Source organism: Dendropsophus ebraccatus, chromosome 6 (assembly GCF_027789765.1).
Source record: "Dendropsophus ebraccatus isolate aDenEbr1 chromosome 6, aDenEbr1.pat, whole genome shotgun sequence".
Taxonomy (NCBI): domain Eukaryota; kingdom Metazoa; phylum Chordata; class Amphibia; order Anura; family Hylidae; genus Dendropsophus; species Dendropsophus ebraccatus.
In genome coordinates, this window is record NC_091459.1 from 41,485,839 (window position 1) to 41,504,612 (window position 18,774).

At 46.3% G+C, this 18,774-nt stretch overlaps 1 protein-coding gene and 1 pseudogene across 2 annotated transcripts in view; one reads left to right on the forward strand and one right to left on the reverse strand.

Moving 5' to 3' along the window:
- The window catches only part of NT5DC1 (5'-nucleotidase domain containing 1), a 205,785-nt gene that overhangs the window by 88,864 nt on the left and 98,147 nt on the right, over positions 1-18,774 (forward strand). The gene's annotated exons all lie outside the window — the stretch shown is intronic.
- LOC138796147 (U2 spliceosomal RNA) lies at positions 17,259-17,431 on the reverse strand (annotated as a pseudogene).

The following is an 18,774-nucleotide window of genomic DNA, read 5'->3' on the forward strand; positions in this document are numbered from 1 at the left end:
ACAATCGCTGGGACACCGGGCTGAGGAACGCCGTTCGCCACGGCGTTGATCCGGAATTGTTAACTTGGTGTGCTTCAACCACGGTCTGGCAGTGATGTTTACCTTAAGACCCAGCTAAGTTATGATGTTGCCGTTCCGGCCAGACCTACTCTCCCTACCTGACTCCCTTCCCCTCTTCCCCCCTTTCCCCCCTTTTCACGCTCCTTCCCCCTCCTCCCCCATAACCCTCCTTTCCCCTCCTCCCCCATTCCCCTCCTCCCCCCCTTTCCCCCTCCTCTCCTTCTCCCCGGGTTAATATTACATGGTACTTTGGTTGTCTGGATGGTGCCCATCTAAGCTACTCTCATCTTTCACCATGTTCGCCATAGCGGATATCTATGGGCCCTTTTTTTCTACTTTCTTAAATGCTTTGTATCGGGGTGGCATTCATATATCATCCACCGGGTCACGAGTACGATTGAGTCTAAGTACTAGACACCCTCTCGGACTCCCCCCATATATTTGCCACGAATTGCTGATTATGTGGATCAGTGTAGACCTACACTTTTGTGTTTCAGTTTGCTCTTTGTCTTCCTTGAGTTTCCCCCTTCCTTTCCCTGTTGTCTCTTCCTTATTGTTGTGCTCAGAGTTGAGTTGAATAGTTAACACACGTACAGGTCAATTGTTCTACCTCCTTGCCGGCATCAATGTCATCTTGGATATTTTCCCTAAACGTCAGAGGATTGGGTACACCGCGTAAAAGGGCGCAAGTGTTTGAGCATGTCCGCAGACACAACCCACAGATTGTATGTATGCAAGAGACTCACTTCACTCCCTCCACGACACGCTATGTGCATAAGCAGTGGGTCCTATGGGCCCTACATGCTACCCATACGTCAGCATCCTGTGGTGTCTCACTCCTGGTGCATAGAGCCGCTTAAGACATATGTGGATACAGAGGGTAGAGCCATTTTTATTTCAGCCAAACTAGACCAGATACCTATAGTATTATTGTGTATATACTTGCCTCCTCCCGCTCCAATAAGTGTACTACATGAAGCCATGCACTTTGCATCTGATTTCCCAGCGGCCCTCCAAATTTGTATGGGTGACTTTAGTATGCTTTACGATATTACAATGGATAAATTCCATGACCCGGAGGGCAGGCCGGAACCCCCTCAGGGTCCGGCGTCCCCTCTGGCTCGTTTGACTGAGGAGTTTGGTTGGGTGGATCTGTGGCGCACAGCTCATCCTCAGGTACGGGAGTATACTTGCCACACCCCAGGGAGAGATACACTCTCCAGAATTGATTACGTGTTTGGAAAACCTAAAGCTAATGTAAATCTAGTGTCTATTTCACATATACAGAGAGCGGTCTCGGATCACTCCCCAATACTTGCTGTTTTCAAGCTAACCCCTCTCACAATACCTACTGGTCCCCACAAAATTCACCTGTTCCGGCTGTCTCTGTTCACGGAACAGGACAGGATACCTGGCCAACTGTCAGTATTTCTGCAGGCTAACCTCCCTGCTGATAATCATTCTCATCTTTGGGAATCCCTAAAGGCATATCTCCGTGGTTGTGTACAGCCTTCTATTTCTTACCATAAACGTGAGGCTACCCGGTTAGAGGATGAGCTGGCTGCCGACTGTGCTGTCAAGGAGGCAACGTTTATATCACAAGCTACTGAAGCCAACCGAGCTGAGTGGCTTCGCTGTGGGCGACAATACATGGCTACATTATATGAAAAAGCTAGGTGTAAGGTGTTTTTTACCAATCAATACTATTTTGAGCAGGGGAATCGCTCTAGTAGTTTATTGGCGTACTTGATACATAGAAACACTGCGTCCCCGGCGGTGCTCCAAGCGTGGCACCTCGGACAATCTCCGCAGAGTGCAGTTGATTGCCCAGCGAGGGACCCAGGAGAACAAGGACTGGGCCTTGGCCTCACTTGATGCGGCCAAGGCCTTTGATTCGGTCGAAGTTCCATTTCTCATTGGGGTGCTGGAGCGCATGGGATTTGGCCCCAACTTTGTTAAATGGATCACTATATTATACAAAGAACCCCGGGCCACAATAGCACTGACTGGATTGGTCTCTCCCTCCTTTTCCCTGTCCCGTGGAACCCGTCAGGGCTGTCCCCTATCCCCTCTTCTCTTTAGTCTATCTATTGAGCCCTTGGCCTCCCTCCTGCAACGAGACACAGTCATGACTGGTATACCCCACTCCACCGGGGAGGACAGGGTGGGTTTGTATGCAGATGACCTAATCCTGTTCCTGTCCAACCCGGAAGAGTCCCTGACAAGAGCTATTGCCATCATAGATGACTTCGGTGTGTATTCTGGCCTATCCATAAATTGGAGCAAATCCTCAATACAATTTCTTAGCTCTACCCGTGGTGCTATGTTGGGACAGGAGGTATGCGGACTGCAGGTGGTGGACCACTTTAGGTACCTCGGGATCATTATAACCAAAACTGGATCGCAATCACTGTCCTTGAATGTAGACCCGCTACTCCTCCACTTTAGAGACAAATTTAAGTTATGGGCCTCCTTACCACTCTCAGTGGCAGGCCGTATTAATTTAATTAAAATGGTGGTATTGCCTAAATGCCTTTATATATTGCAGCACATTTTCATCCTGATCCCTAAATCATTTTTCCGAGACCTGGACTCGGCTATGATTTCTTTCATTTGGGGCTCATCCAGGTCTAAACTTCAGCTAGCCAAGTTACAGCGCCCCAAGCAGGAGGTGAGTATGGCACTACCAAATATGTACCTTTATTACCTGGCAGGTCAGCTCAAATACCTCAGCTCCTGGACTAATGCACCTCCAGTTGGAAAGCCCGAGATACACGCCGCAGACTTTATAACCCCAGTGACATTGTGGGCCGCCTTAGAGGCCCCAATATGCCTGCGTATCCCGTTGCTGCCTGCACACAGGGTGGCGCGGAAAACATGGGAGGCCACGCGGCGATTAACAGACTATCAGAAGGTTCCAATAGAATCGCCTATATGGTACAACCCGGCTCTACCCCAGCTTGCTACCTTTGTGGATGCCCACTATTGGTTCCAAAAGGAGGTCTGGTATCTCAGTGATCTATATGAGGATGGCTCTCTCCTACCCTTTGAGTCAATTAGGGACAGGTTTGCCACTCCCTGCCCCTCTTCCCCCCTTTCCCCCCTTTTCACGCTCCTTCCCCCTCCTCCCCCATAACCCTCCTTTCCCCTCCTCCCCCATTCCCCTCCTCCCCCCCTTTCCCCCTCCTCTCCTTCTCCCCGGGTTAATATTACATGGTACTTTGGTTGTCTGGATGGTGCCCATCTAAGCTACTCTCATCTTTCACCATGTTCGCCATAGCGGATATCTATGGGCCCTTTTTTTCTACTTTCTTAAATGCTTTGTATCGGGGTGGCATTCATATATCATCCACCGGGTCACGAGTACGATTGAGTCTAAGTACTAGACACCCTCTCGGACTCCCCCCATATATTTGCCACGAATTGCTGATTATGTGGATCAGTGTAGACCTACACTTTTGTGTTTCAGTTTGCTCTTTGTCTTCCTTGAGTTTCCCCCTTCCTTTCCCTGTTGTCTCTTCCTTATTGTTGTGCTCAGAGTTGAGTTGAATAGTTAACACACGTACAGGTCAATTGTTCTACCTCCTTGCCGGCATCAATGTCATCTTGGATATTTTCCCTAAACGTCAGAGGATTGGGTACACCGCGTAAAAGGGCGCAAGTGTTTGAGCATGTCCGCAGACACAACCCACAGATTGTATGTATGCAAGAGACTCACTTCACTCCCTCCACGACACGCTATGTGCATAAGCAGTGGGTCCTATGGGCCCTACATGCTACCCATACGTCAGCATCCTGTGGTGTCTCACTCCTGGTGCATAGAGCCGCTTAAGACATATGTGGATACAGAGGGTAGAGCCATTTTTATTTCAGCCAAACTAGACCAGATACCTATAGTATTATTGTGTATATACTTGCCTCCTCCCGCTCCAATAAGTGTACTACATGAAGCCATGCACTTTGCATCTGATTTCCCAGCGGCCCTCCAAATTTGTATGGGTGACTTTAGTATGCTTTACGATATTACAATGGATAAATTCCATGACCCGGAGGGCAGGCCGGAACCCCCTCAGGGTCCGGCGTCCCCTCTGGCTCGTTTGACTGAGGAGTTTGGTTGGGTGGATCTGTGGCGCACAGCTCATCCTCAGGTACGGGAGTATACTTGCCACACCCCAGGGAGAGATACACTCTCCAGAATTGATTACGTGTTTGGAAAACCTAAAGCTAATGTAAATCTAGTGTCTATTTCACATATACAGAGAGCGGTCTCGGATCACTCCCCAATACTTGCTGTTTTCAAGCTAACCCCTCTCACAATACCTACTGGTCCCCACAAAATTCACCTGTTCCGGCTGTCTCTGTTCACGGAACAGGACAGGATACCTGGCCAACTGTCAGTATTTCTGCAGGCTAACCTCCCTGCTGATAATCATTCTCATCTTTGGGAATCCCTAAAGGCATATCTCCGTGGTTGTGTACAGCCTTCTATTTCTTACCATAAACGTGAGGCTACCCGGTTAGAGGATGAGCTGGCTGCCGACTGTGCTGTCAAGGAGGCAACGTTTATATCACAAGCTACTGAAGCCAACCGAGCTGAGTGGCTTCGCTGTGGGCGACAATACATGGCTACATTATATGAAAAAGCTAGGTGTAAGGTGTTTTTTACCAATCAATACTATTTTGAGCAGGGGAATCGCTCTAGTAGTTTATTGGCGTACTTGATACATAGAAACACTGCGTCCCCGGCGGTGCTCCAAGCGTGGCACCTCGGACAATCTCCGCAGAGTGCAGTTGATTGCCCAGCGAGGGACCCAGGAGAACAAGGACTGGGCCTTGGCCTCACTTGATGCGGCCAAGGCCTTTGATTCGGTCGAAGTTCCATTTCTCATTGGGGTGCTGGAGCGCATGGGATTTGGCCCCAACTTTGTTAAATGGATCACTATATTATACAAAGAACCCCGGGCCACAATAGCACTGACTGGATTGGTCTCTCCCTCCTTTTCCCTGTCCCGTGGAACCCGTCAGGGCTGTCCCCTATCCCCTCTTCTCTTTAGTCTATCTATTGAGCCCTTGGCCTCCCTCCTGCAACGAGACACAGTCATGACTGGTATACCCCACTCCACCGGGGAGGACAGGGTGGGTTTGTATGCAGATGACCTAATCCTGTTCCTGTCCAACCCGGAAGAGTCCCTGACAAGAGCTATTGCCATCATAGATGACTTCGGTGTGTATTCTGGCCTATCCATAAATTGGAGCAAATCCTCAATACAATTTCTTAGCTCTACCCGTGGTGCTATGTTGGGACAGGAGGTATGCGGACTGCAGGTGGTGGACCACTTTAGGTACCTCGGGATCATTATAACCAAAACTGGATCGCAATCACTGTCCTTGAATGTAGACCCGCTACTCCTCCACTTTAGAGACAAATTTAAGTTATGGGCCTCCTTACCACTCTCAGTGGCAGGCCGTATTAATTTAATTAAAATGGTGGTATTGCCTAAATGCCTTTATATATTGCAGCACATTTTCATCCTGATCCCTAAATCATTTTTCCGAGACCTGGACTCGGCTATGATTTCTTTCATTTGGGGCTCATCCAGGTCTAAACTTCAGCTAGCCAAGTTACAGCGCCCCAAGCAGGAGGTGAGTATGGCACTACCAAATATGTACCTTTATTACCTGGCAGGTCAGCTCAAATACCTCAGCTCCTGGACTAATGCACCTCCAGTTGGAAAGCCCGAGATACACGCCGCAGACTTTATAACCCCAGTGACATTGTGGGCCGCCTTAGAGGCCCCAATATGCCTGCGTATCCCGTTGCTGCCTGCACACAGGGTGGCGCGGAAAACATGGGAGGCCACGCGGCGATTAACAGACTATCAGAAGGTTCCAATAGAATCGCCTATATGGTACAACCCGGCTCTACCCCAGCTTGCTACCTTTGTGGATGCCCACTATTGGTTCCAAAAGGAGGTCTGGTATCTCAGTGATCTATATGAGGATGGCTCTCTCCTACCCTTTGAGTCAATTAGGGACAGGTTTGCCACTCCCTGCACATATTTTTATCGGTATCTCCAACTGCGACACGCCTTATTAGCTCAATTCCCCCGCCCACTGGATGCTATATCTTCATACCCACTAATAGGCATTGATAGATCGCAAGGCCCAGGTGGCATAATTTCATCTTTGTATGCATATTTGATACAAGCGGTGGTTGCATCCACTCCTCTTCCTGCACTAGAAAAGTGGAAAACATTAATTCCCACACTGGATGACGAGGACTGCGAGGCACTTCTTAAATCACACAAATTTGTATCCCCAGCTGCTAACAATAAATTAATGCAGCTGTATTATATTCATCAGGCATACCTTACGCCTCTACGGTTGCACCGTATAGGTCGCTTGGCGGCTCCTGCGTGCCTTAAATGCCAATTCACTCCGGCCGATTTCTGGCATATGGTATGGGCATGTCCCTTTATTGCCTCCTTCTGGTTGGAGGTGACTCAGCTTCTTACGTCCTTAATTCATATCCCTTTGCCTCTTACCCCATCAGTCTGCCTGTTTGGACTGTTGGACGAGGAGGAGTGGGCGCACCACATGCGTATTATGCTTCGAGAAACATTGTTCATAGCGCGCAAATCAATAGCGTTGCGCTGGATGGACCCTCGCCCCCCTAACATTCTAATGTGGAAAAAGCAAATCAATAAAATCACTGCGTATGAGAAGGTCATATTTAAGCATAGAAAATGCCCCCAAAAATTCCACAAGGTTTGGGACCCGTGGTGTCAGTCCCCATTGACAGTGGCCCCGGAAGCGGCGGACCCCACCTGAGGCACTACCTTGCTGCCACATAGTACTGGTTTACATAACGGAGGCGGTACATGACCTGTGCGGTCACCCTTCGCATTGTATTGCAACATTTGTTTTGTTTTTTTATCTCATTCTTTTCATGGTTATCACTTACCAACCAGTCGGGACGCTAGTTGCGTTTACAGCAGCTGTACGTTGTATTGATTACTTTGTATGTACTTACGTTCTTTACTTGTTTGCTGAATTCTGTATGTAATCGGTGTTATTATCTGTGTACATCCTTAATAAAACTGAGTTTAAAAAAAAAAGAGGTCAGCGCGGGTCAGAGAGCTGGTCAAAGACACTGTGCTGCAGGGGCATAGGGATGGGTAAATATAAATTCTTTATTGGGTTCCCCCAACCCCTTCCTGCTTCCTGCCCCTTTAAGGATCTGGGCCATAATATGGCTGGAGTCAGAGCATCTCCAAAACAGCAGGGTGTTTGGATTGTTCCCCATATGCAGTTGTCAGTAGAGACCAAATGTGGTCCAAGGAAAGCAAACTGTTCAACCAGAAACAGGGTCTTGGACACCCAATGCTTTCTTAAAAGCTATCTGATCTGGTCTGAGCCCCAAGCAGAGATAGGGATGGGAGGGGGAGCGAGGGATTCCAGCTTGCAGCAATTCAGGGGCTTGGGAAATCTTTGACAGTTCACACTGAAAAAGAAAAGAGTTTTTCTATGTACAGTTATCTAATCATGTCAACAGTTTGGAACATAATTTGCAGCTGAAAGATGCCCTTTAATAAAAATGGACTTTATTAGATGAATAGTGGATGTGCTATGCTACTTTTTTTCTCTTGTTTGCTATATCTTGTTTGGGGGGTTAGACTATGCACTCTTATTTACTATTTAGGTGTGCCCACTTTGCTCAAACCTGTAAGTATAGTATATTGTCACATCAAACAGTGGGGTGTTATTATAAAACAGCTTATTGCTCACAGCCCAGGCTGCACCTATCACTAGAGGCTGATAGTATGGAAGGTACAGCCCTTCTGATTCCAGATGGTTCCTAACTTTGTCTCGAAAAACTGCAGTAAAAAAAAAAAAAAAAAAAAAAAAAAAATAGACATTGTCTATAAGGCCCCCTTGTGTGTTAAAAGGGTTTTCCAAATTAACCTTACTTGTCCCCTATGCACAGGATAGGGGGCAAGTATGAGATTGCGGTGCTTCTCACCTCCGTAACTCGACTCTCTCCTGTGGTTCCATAGAGAATAAAGCCAAGACCTCAATCTAGAGATCCCCTGGGGGCATAGAGGTTGGACACCCCTCAATCTCATACTCTCATACATATAAGTGAACCTGAGTGTGCAGCATTTGATATCAGTGGCTGAACAAGTTGAACGCAGCCGTAATGCTGCCTGGAAAACATGGATACAGCCTATGGCTATGTTCACACTATGTAAAAATACAATGGCAACAACGGCCGTAGTTTTTGCGGGGTGGAACAATGTCTTAGTTTCAATGGGATCCTGGCCGGAACGTATACACATCGTATACGCTCCGTCCAGGATCCCGTGCTGCCCCCGGCCGGATGTTCACGTTGTGTGAACATAGCCTTTGGCTATACCCATATTTCTCAAGACACCTCAAGATCCTCAGTACTTTCAGTTTTGGGCGAACCCGAGCATGCTCAAGGTTAGTTCATCTTTATCTTTCATGTGTAATACGTAATCAAGAAAATGCTGATGCTATGTTTACTTCATGTTTTGCCCTGACACCTTTTTTAAAAGGTTACCAACAGATGGGTTTATTGGTAATGTGGTGGGCTCCTTGGTGAGTCCTGAGCAGCTAGAAGGCCCAAAGCAGATTATAGCATTTGTGACCCTGTGACTTGTTTGTATTATTGCATTAGATTCATTTCTCTTAGTTGGGCCTAAGGTGATTTTCACGCATACTGTATTCGCAGTGGGTTTCATAAATGGTATACAAATGGTATGAATGTACACCCTGAGTCACCAAGGGGTTAAAGGCGTTGTATTATTAAGCAGAGTTGTTAAAATCAGATGTAAACCTATATGTAAAGGAGTACAAATGTGCTATTACAGTAATTTACATCACTGTACTGTACTGCACCGAGCAATTGAACTGAGCATACCTGGCCCACCTTACTGGGTCTTAACCATTGGCAGCAGGTTATTAAAACATTGCTAAAAAATAGGGGACTATAAGCTTATATCTTTCAAACAGGACAGATTCAGAACCTGGTTGGTCTATAAAATGAGGATGCTGGGACTAGGGGAAAACATATGCAAATGGGTAAGTAACTGGTTAAGGGACAGAAAAATAGTGGGGTACCGCAGGGGTCAGTGTTGGGTCCACCTCTTTTTAGTATTTTTTATTAATGACCTTCTAGAGGGGCTACAGAGTAGAATCTCCATTTTTGCAGATGACGCTAAACTGGGTAAAATATTCACCACAGAGGTGGATAATATCATATTACAGAGGGATTTGGAGAAGCTGGAGGCTTGGGCGGAGAAATGACAAATGAGGTTTAATGTGGATAAATTTAACCCCTTAGTGACCGCCGATACGGCTTTTTACGGAGGTCACTAAGGGGCCTTCTGCTGCCATCAGCTTTTTACGGCGATGGGAGAGAATAAGATAGCGGGGCCGAGACGGCCCCCACCCCATCCCCCCAGCTAACGGAGGTAGCTAAGGGGTTGGGGCAGTGTGTGGCGTCCGTACCGCCCCCCCCCCCTTACCGACGATCGCCGCTATTAACGTTATAGCGGCATCCGTCGGTAACGGGGATTACCGGTGCCGCCGCCGCCTTTCATCTCCCCCATCTGTCCCCCAGACCTCAGATCAGCCCCCCCCCCTAGTAGGGCGATCACTAACCCCCCTCCCCCGGCGGCCATCATTTCCAAGATGGCCACTGCCATCCCTGCGAACAAACGATGTTTGTTCGCAGGGATGGAAAAGTGAAAATGAATGAAAGCCCCATGCTCTCCGCCACCGGAGGTAGCGGAGAGCATGGGGCAGTCATCGGGGACCCCCCTGTGGGGTCCCGGTACAAGCGATCAGCGGTATATACTATATACCGCTGATAGCTTGTACCGTGTGCTCCAGGCACTTTTTATCCCCTGTCACCATAAATGATTGGTGACAGGGGATAAAAAGTGATATGTCCATCCCCCCAAAGTCGCCCCCCACCCCCCCAGTCACCCCCCCCGTCCCCCAGTCACCCCCCCCCCCCTTCCCCATATACTCACCTGATCCTGGAGCTCCTTTCTCCTCGATGTCCTGGCTGGTTATGAAGTGCGCATGCGCTCCACAACCAGCCAGCTCTGAAAATTTTAAAATTTGGTCTCTGTCACTAAACTATGAATACTGTGATAGAAAATATCACAGTAATCATAGTAATACAGTGAAAATGAATGTATAAAGTACAAAAAGTGACAAACATACAAAAAAATAAAACACACACTTTTTATTATAGTAATAATTGCAGTTTACTCCCAAATTACCCCTAACCCCCCCAGATTACCCGTAACCACCGCACGTTGCCCATAACAACCGCACGTTGCCCGTAACCACCACACATTGCCCGTAACCACCCCAAATTGCCAGTGACCCCCTCCAGATTGCCCGTAACCACCCCAAATTACATGTACCCACCCCAGATTACCTATAAGCACTTCAGTTTATCAGTAACAATCCCAGATTGTCTGTAACCCTTCCAGGTTGCACATAAGCCCCCCAATTTGCCCGGAATCACGCCAGATTACGTGTAACCCCCCAGATTGCACGTAACCACCGCACGTTGCCTCTCACCACGCCACAATGCCTCTGACCACCGCACGTTGCCTCTGACCACCGCACGTTGACTCTGACCACCTCATGTCGCCTCTGACCACCACACGTCGTCTCTGACCACGCCACGTCGCCTCTGACCACCACATGTCGCCTCTGACCACGCCACGTCGCCTCTGACCATGCCACGGCGCCTCTAACCACGCTACGTTGCCTCTGACCACCAGAAAAATCCAATGACCCCCTCCAGATTGCGGTGCCCATGCCAGAATACAGGTACCCACCCCAGATTGCCTATAAGAACTTCGGTGTATCCGTAACCACCCCACATTGCCCGTATCAACCCCAGATTGTCTGTAAGCACTGCAGGTTGCCCGTAACCACCCCACGTTTCCTGTAACCACCCCAGATTGTCTGTAAGCACTGCAGGTTGCCTGTAACCACCCCACGTTGCCCGTATCCACCCCAGATTGTCTGTAAACACTGCAGGTTGCCCGTAACCACCCAACGTTGCCCGTAACCACCCCAGATTGTCTGTAAGCACAGCAGGTTGCCCGTAACCAGCCCACGTTGCCCGTTACCAGCCCACGTTGCCCGTAACCACCCCACATTGCCTGTAACCACCGCACGTTGCCTGTAACCACCTCACGTCGCCTTTGACCACCGCACGTCGCCTCTGACCACGCCACGTCACCTCTGACCACGCCACATCGCCTCTGACCATGCCACGCCACCTCTGACCACCACAGGTTTCCTCCGACCACCACACGTCGTCTCTGACCACCCTACGTCGCCTCTGACCACCACATGTCGCCTCTGACCACGCCACGTCGCCTCTGACCATGCCACGGCGCCTCTAACCACGCCACGTTGCCTCTGACCACCCCAAATTGCCAATGACCCCCTCCAGATTGCGGTGCCCATGCCAGAATACAGGTACCCACCCCAGATTGCCTATAAGAACTTCAGTTTATCCGTAACCACCCCACGTTCCCCGTAACCACCCCAGATTGTCTGTAAGCACTGCAGGTTGCCTGTAACCACCCCACGTTGCCCGTATCCACCCCAGATTGTCTGTAAGCACTGCAGGTTGCCCGTAACCACCCCACGTTTCCTGTAACCACCCCAGATTGTCTGTAAGCACTGTAGGTTGCCCGTAACCACCCCATGTTGCCCGTATCCACCCCAGATTGTCTGTAAACACTGCAGGTTGCCCGTAACCAGCCCACGTTGCCCGTAACCAGCCCACGTTGCCCGTAACCACCCCACGTTGCTTGTAACCACAGCACGTTTCCTGTAACCACCTCACGTCGCCTCTGACCACCGCATGTCGCCTCTGACCACGCCACGTCACCTCTGACCACGACACATCGCCTCTGACCATGCCACGTCGCCTCTGACCACCACAGGTTTCCTCCGACCACCGCACGTTGCCTCTGACCACCGCACGTTGCCTCTGACCACCCCAAATTGCCAATGACCCCCTCCAGATTGCGGTAACCATGCCAGATTACAGGTACCCACCCGAGATTACCTATAAGCACTTCAGTTTATCCGTAACCACCCCACATTGCCCGTAACCACCCCACGTTGCCCGTAACCACCCCAGATTGTCTGTAAGCACTGCAGGTTGCCCGTAACCACCCCATGTTGCCTGTAACCACCCCAGGTTGCCGTAACCACAGCAAGTTGCCCGTGACCACCCCATGTTGTCCGTAACCACCCCAGATTACCTGGAACCACCTCAGGTTGCCCATTGTCACCCCAGACTGTCCACTTTACCTGTAATCTCATTTTTTTTATTTTATTTTAGTAACTGCGCTATTCTAATAACCATTACTAGCTGCGGTTTTGCTCCAGTAAATTGGCACTCCTTCCCTTCTGAGCCCTGCTGTGTGCCTATACAGTGGTTTATGCCCACATATGAGGTACCGTTTTACTCAGAAGAACCTGCGTTACAGATTTAGGGGTACGTTTTCTCTCCTGTTCCTCGTCAAATTGAGAAATTTCAAACTAAACTAACATATTATTGGAAAAATTCGAGTTTTTCATTTTTACTGGCCAATTTTGAATACTTTCCTCTAATACCTGTGGGGTCAAAATGGTCACCACACCCCAAGATGAATTCTTTGAGGGGTGCACTTTCCAAAATGGGGGGACTTTTGGGGGGAATCTATTCTGCTGACACTACAGGGTCTCTGCAAACGCACCTGGCGCTCAGAAACTTCTTCAGAAAAATCTGCACTGAAAATGCTAATTGGCGCCCCTTCCCTTCTGAGCCCGGCTGTGTGCCCATACAGTGGTTTATGCCCACATATGGGGTACCGTTCTACTCAGGAGAACCTGCATTACATATATTGGGGTGACATTTCTCTCCTGTTCCTCGTGAAATTGAGAAATTTTAAACTAAAGGAACATATTATTGGAAAAATTTGTTTTTTTTCATTTTTACTGTCTAATTTTGAATACTTTCCTCTAATACCTGTGGGGTCAAAATGCTCACCACACCTCAAAATGAATTCTCTGAGGGGTGTACTTTCCAAAATGGAGTGACTTATTGGGAGATTTTACTCTGCTGGCACTACAGGGTTACTGCAAACGCACCTGGCGCTCGGAAACTTCTTCAGCAAAATCTGCATTAAAAAAGCTAATTGGCGCTCCTTTCCTTCTGAGCCCTACTGGGTGCCCATGCAGTGGTTTATGCCCACATATGAGGTACCTTTTCACTCAGGAGAACCTGCGTTACAAATTTTGGGGTACTTTTTTTCTCTTGTTCCTCATAAAATTGAGAAATTTCAAACTAAAAGAACATAATATTGGAAAAATTTTAGTTTTTCATTTTTACTGTCTAATTTTGAATACTTTCCTCTAATACCTATGGGGTCAAAATGCTTACCACACCCCAAAATGAATTCTTTGAGGGGTGCACTTTCCAAAATGGGGTGACTTATGGCTAGATTTTACTCTGATGGCACTACAGGGGCACTGCAAACGCACCTGGCGCTCGGAAACTTCTGCAGCAAAATCTGCATTGAAAAAGCTAATTGGCGCTCCTTCCCTTCTGAGCCCTCCTGTGTGCCCATACAGTGGTTTACGCCCACATATGGGGTACCATTGTACTCAGGAGAACCTGCGGTTTCAAATTTTCGGGTACTTTTTTTCTCTTGTTCCTCGTGAAATTGAGAAATTTCAAACTAAACGAACATATTATTGGAAGAATTCGAGGTTTTCATTTTTACTGTCTTATTTTGAATACTTTCCTGTAATACCTGTGGGGTCAAAATGGTCACCACACACCAAGATGAATTCTTTGAGGGGTGCACTTTCCAAAATGGGGTGACTTATGGGGGGTTTTCTCTCTGCTGACACTACAGGGGCACTGCAAACGCACCTGGCGCTCCGAAACTTCTTCAGCAAAATCTGCATTGAAAAAACGAATTGGCGCTCCCTTCCTTCTGAGCCCGGCTGTGTGCCCATACAGTGGTTTACGCCCACATATGGGGTACCGTTGTACTCAAGAGAACCTGCATTACAAATTTTGGGGTGCTTTTTCTCTCATGTTCCTTTTGAAAATGAGAAACTTTAATCTAAACGTATATATTATTGGAAAATTTTCCATTTTTTTACTGCCTAATTGTGAATACTTTCCTCCAGCCCCTGTAGGGTTAAAATGCTCATTATACCCCTAGATTAATTCTTTAAGGTGTGTCACTTATGGGGGTTTTCAGGATACCAGACTTCTAAATCCATTTAAAAAAAAGTGGTCCCTAAAAAAATCAGTTTTGGAAACTTTCACGAAAATGTGATAATTTGCTGATAAATTTCTAAGCCCCATAACACCCTAAAAAAGTAAAATATGTTTACCAAATTATGCCAGAATAAAGAAGACATATTGGTAATGTGACTTATTAACTAATTTAGCAGAGAATTTCAAAGTTCATAAAATGCTAATTTTTCATGATATTTTGATGTTTTTCACAAAAAACACACAAATTAGTGACCAAATTTTGCCACTAACATAAAGTGCCATATGTGACGAAAAAATAATCTCAGAATCGCTAGCATACGTTAAAGCATCACTGAGCTATAAGAGCATAAAGTGAGACAGGTCAGATTTTGAAAAATTAGCCTGGTCATTAAGGCCCAAACTAGCTGCAGCACGAAGGGGTTAAGGTTAGGCATTTAGGCCGTAGAAATAATAAGTACAGTTCTGTGCTAAATAATAAAACTCTGGGTAAAACTGCTTCTGAAAAGGACCTGGGGGTATTGGGGGACAGTAAACTTAATGTTAGTGATCAGCGCCAGGCAGCAGCTGCCAAGGCTAATAAAATAATGGGATGCATCAAAAGAGGTATAGATGCTAAAGATAAGAATATATTTTTTCCTATTTATAAATAACTGGTCAGACCACACATGGAATACTGTGTACAGTTTCGGACATCGGTATAGGAAAAGGACATGGCTGAACTGGAGCAGGTGCAGAGGAGGGCGACCAAGGTCATTGAGGGAATGGGTGGGTACCAAGTTATCAAGCTTGGGGTCTTAGAGGCGATCTGATCACAATGTACAAATATATGAATGGACAGTACAGAGATCTTTCTAGTGATATTTTTACTCCTAGGTCTGTAACCATCACAAGGGGGCATCCTCTACGTCTAGAGGAAAGAAGGTTTCCCCATCAGCACAGATGTGGATTCTTTACTGTACAAGCAGTGAGACTATGGTTAGAGATGAGCGAACCAGACGGATTCCTGGTTCGTATGAATCAGAAATCTCGGCGGCTGACTCCCGCTGTCTGCCGGCTCCGTGCAGCGGGTGTATACATCGTAAGGAACGCCTGGAAAACTGGGATACAGCCAATGCCAATGGCTGTATCCCAGTTTTCCAGGCGTTCCTTACTATGTATCCACCCGCTGCACAGAGCCGGCAGACAGCGGGAGTCAGCCGCCGAGATTTCTGATTCATACGAACCAGAAATCCGTCTGGTTCGCTCATCTCTATCTATGGTACTCTCTGCCACATGATGTTGTCATGACTGATTCATTAAATAAGTTCAAGGGAGATCTGGATGCTTTTCTTGAAAAACCTTAACTATGTTACTATGTTAGAAATGCTTGTATGAATATGTTTAATTTCACATAATGCATTAGTTTAGACCTAGTTTTCATAATGACACCACCCCTTTAAAGTCTGTAAAATGTGTAATTCAAATTACAAACCAAAACTGCTTTCTGTCAAGGATCTGTGAACTTTGTTAGCCAGCAATGTTACCTTATACATGTGGTTTTAAATAGTAAGGTTCTGGCCCTATTTTCCTTCGACAGTCATAGTTCTTTTCAATATCTCTTTCAGCCGTCTGTGTATTTTCTGTCACAACTAATGGCTGATTATTTTGTACTTACTATGTTTGAATATTTCATGGTGTTTTCCAAGACTTTCATATAATTGACCTATGCTTTGAAAAAGAAATCAATATCAGATCGGGGGGGCACAACTTCCAGCACTTCTGCTGATCAACTGGTTGACTCTTTATTTAACTGGTTGACTTAACTGGTTGACTCTTTCTTTAAATTCTATGGCCTCTTTAGTATTTCTTCTTATTTTTTCTTAGTTAAGTTTTTATTAACCCCCTTCAGAACGGGGCTGATTTTGGCCTTAAGGACCATAGCCCATTTTTCAAATCTGACAATTTATGCAGTTCTAGCTTCGTGATGCTTTAACTTATCCAAGCGATTCTGAGATTGAGGGTTTTTTAAGGCATATTGTACTTTAGGTTAGTAGTAAATTCTCTGTGTTCTCTTAAGATGCTGGGATCGCACTGACTGCAGCATATATAGGGTTAACTGCCGGGATTGGAGCGTGGCTCGATTCCTGGCAGTTGCGGTGGATGCCCGACTATCACTGAAAGCCGGGAACCATTGCAAATGGCACAAGCACAGCTCCTGTTCCCATTTCATCCGAGGACAAGTTAACATGTCCATATGTGGAAAGGCATTACAGAAATGGACGCGCCTGTATGTGATTATGCGGGAAGGGGTTAAAGGTGGCTACAGAAAAAAATAAGAAGGAAACGTAATGGAGCTATAAAATCCCAACAGTAGCAAGTTGTAAAAAGTAGGAATTAAAGGGGTAGTGCGGCAGCCCCCCCCCCCCCCCAAAAAAAAACAAAACACATAGACATACACAGAAAATATACTTACCATCCCACCTGTGACAATCGCGTTCAAATTTCCCGCCGGCCGTGTCCCTGCCATCTTTGGCCACCGTCCTCACTTCCGGGTCTGGGTGCAGTGAATGGGAGAGAAAAGGCTGAACTAGCTGGAAGCCATGTGATGCGCTCCAGCCAATGAAAAGGCTGCTAGTGCGCATGTGCATTAGCAGCCTTTTCCTTTCCTATTCACTGCTGTGGAAGACAGTGAAGAGGAAGGAGACCAGTACCGCCCCCTGCTGTGACGACATCGAATCAAGATGGCCCTCGGGAGAAAAGGACTGGGTCGACAGTGATTTGGTATGTATACTTTATTTAACTTCCAGGGAGGGGGAACAGGGCCAGACAGCTTATTAACACACATTGCAAAAAAGTCCCTTTTTTCTTTTTTGTGTGCACTGAACTTGGAAGCACTGCAATACCAGGTCAATGCCTGGAGAGGACAGAGGACAGTCTTTTACCATCTCTCTGTTCTAAAAATCCATTTAATATACGTATCCGATATTAAACTGATAAGAACAGATACTACACTTGATCTTAGCCAAAAGGCCGAGAAGCGATGGACATATATGGATATAATGTAGACCACAAATGACTAATAAGGTACCAAAATCTACAGTTGAGAATGTATAGCATACTCTTCATAAAAATATTATTAATACCACAATTTTCATGCAACTTTGCATAAAACATAGTTTATGGATACAAATTGCAGAAAAGAATAAAATTTACAGCAAAGGTGCATATTCAAGAAGAACCTAATGCAAACATAATGTACCATGGAAAAAACGGTGAGATGTCAGGAGTTCGTACATGCCACACATGTCTACCATTACAGGTGTCTGCATAAAAAAAGCCACAAACTATGATCGGTCACGCCAGCTATCACTATTCCCCCCCCCCCTTTTTTTTTTTAAATCCCGACTTTTCTTACAGTTGTAATATCATGTGATATTTTCCAAGACTGTGTTTTTTACCGTGCCAGTCCATGATTCAGTTCAGTTGATGGATTAAAGGTGGAAACAAATTCTAAACCAGCTGAGACACGAATGTCTAAAACGTCACAAAAAAAAACTTCAACATCTGTTGGAAATCACATTTATGTCTTAAGAAACATTTCTGTTTTTCATTTTAAGGTAAAACGTTTTCAGACTTCCTTCTTTCCGACTTGAGGGAACATAATAAAGAATGTATGCTTACCCATCCCCATGCCCCTGTAGCGCTGCCTTACTGATCTCTAACAAATGGCGGTCTCCTTTAGCTCCTGTTGCTCCAACTTCACGTACCCGGCTCATGCATCAGTGGTGCAGTGACTTTCAAGGAGCAGTGAAAGCTGTGGGGGCATGCTTTAAAATATTTCCTTTTTTTTTTTTTTGCTGGACTTCTTTAATCCACACTAATTGAAAATTTAGTGGCCAAAAAAAAGCATCTTTGGCATTAAGTGTTTTTTCTCTGGTGATGCTTACCATGCAGGATAAATAACATATTATAATGGTTCTGATGTTTCTCAATATGTTTTTTGTTTTGTTTTTTAATATGATATATGGGAAAAAAGTATTTTGAATTTTAATACTTGAGCAAGTGTTTTGTGAAAGCTTAGGCTGCGTTCACACTACGTATATTTCAGTCAGTATTGCAACCAAAACCAGGAGTGGATTAAAAACACAGAAATGATCTGTTCACACAATGTTGAAATTGAGTGGATGGCTGCCATATAACAGTAAATAACTGCCATTATTTCAATATAACAGCAAATATTTGCCATTAAATGGGGGCCATCCACTCAATTTCACCATTGTGTGAACAGAGCCTTTCTGTGTTTTTAATCTACTCCTGGTTTTGGTTGCAATACTGACTGAAATATACGTAGTGTGAACTATGGCTATGTTCACACTATGTATGTG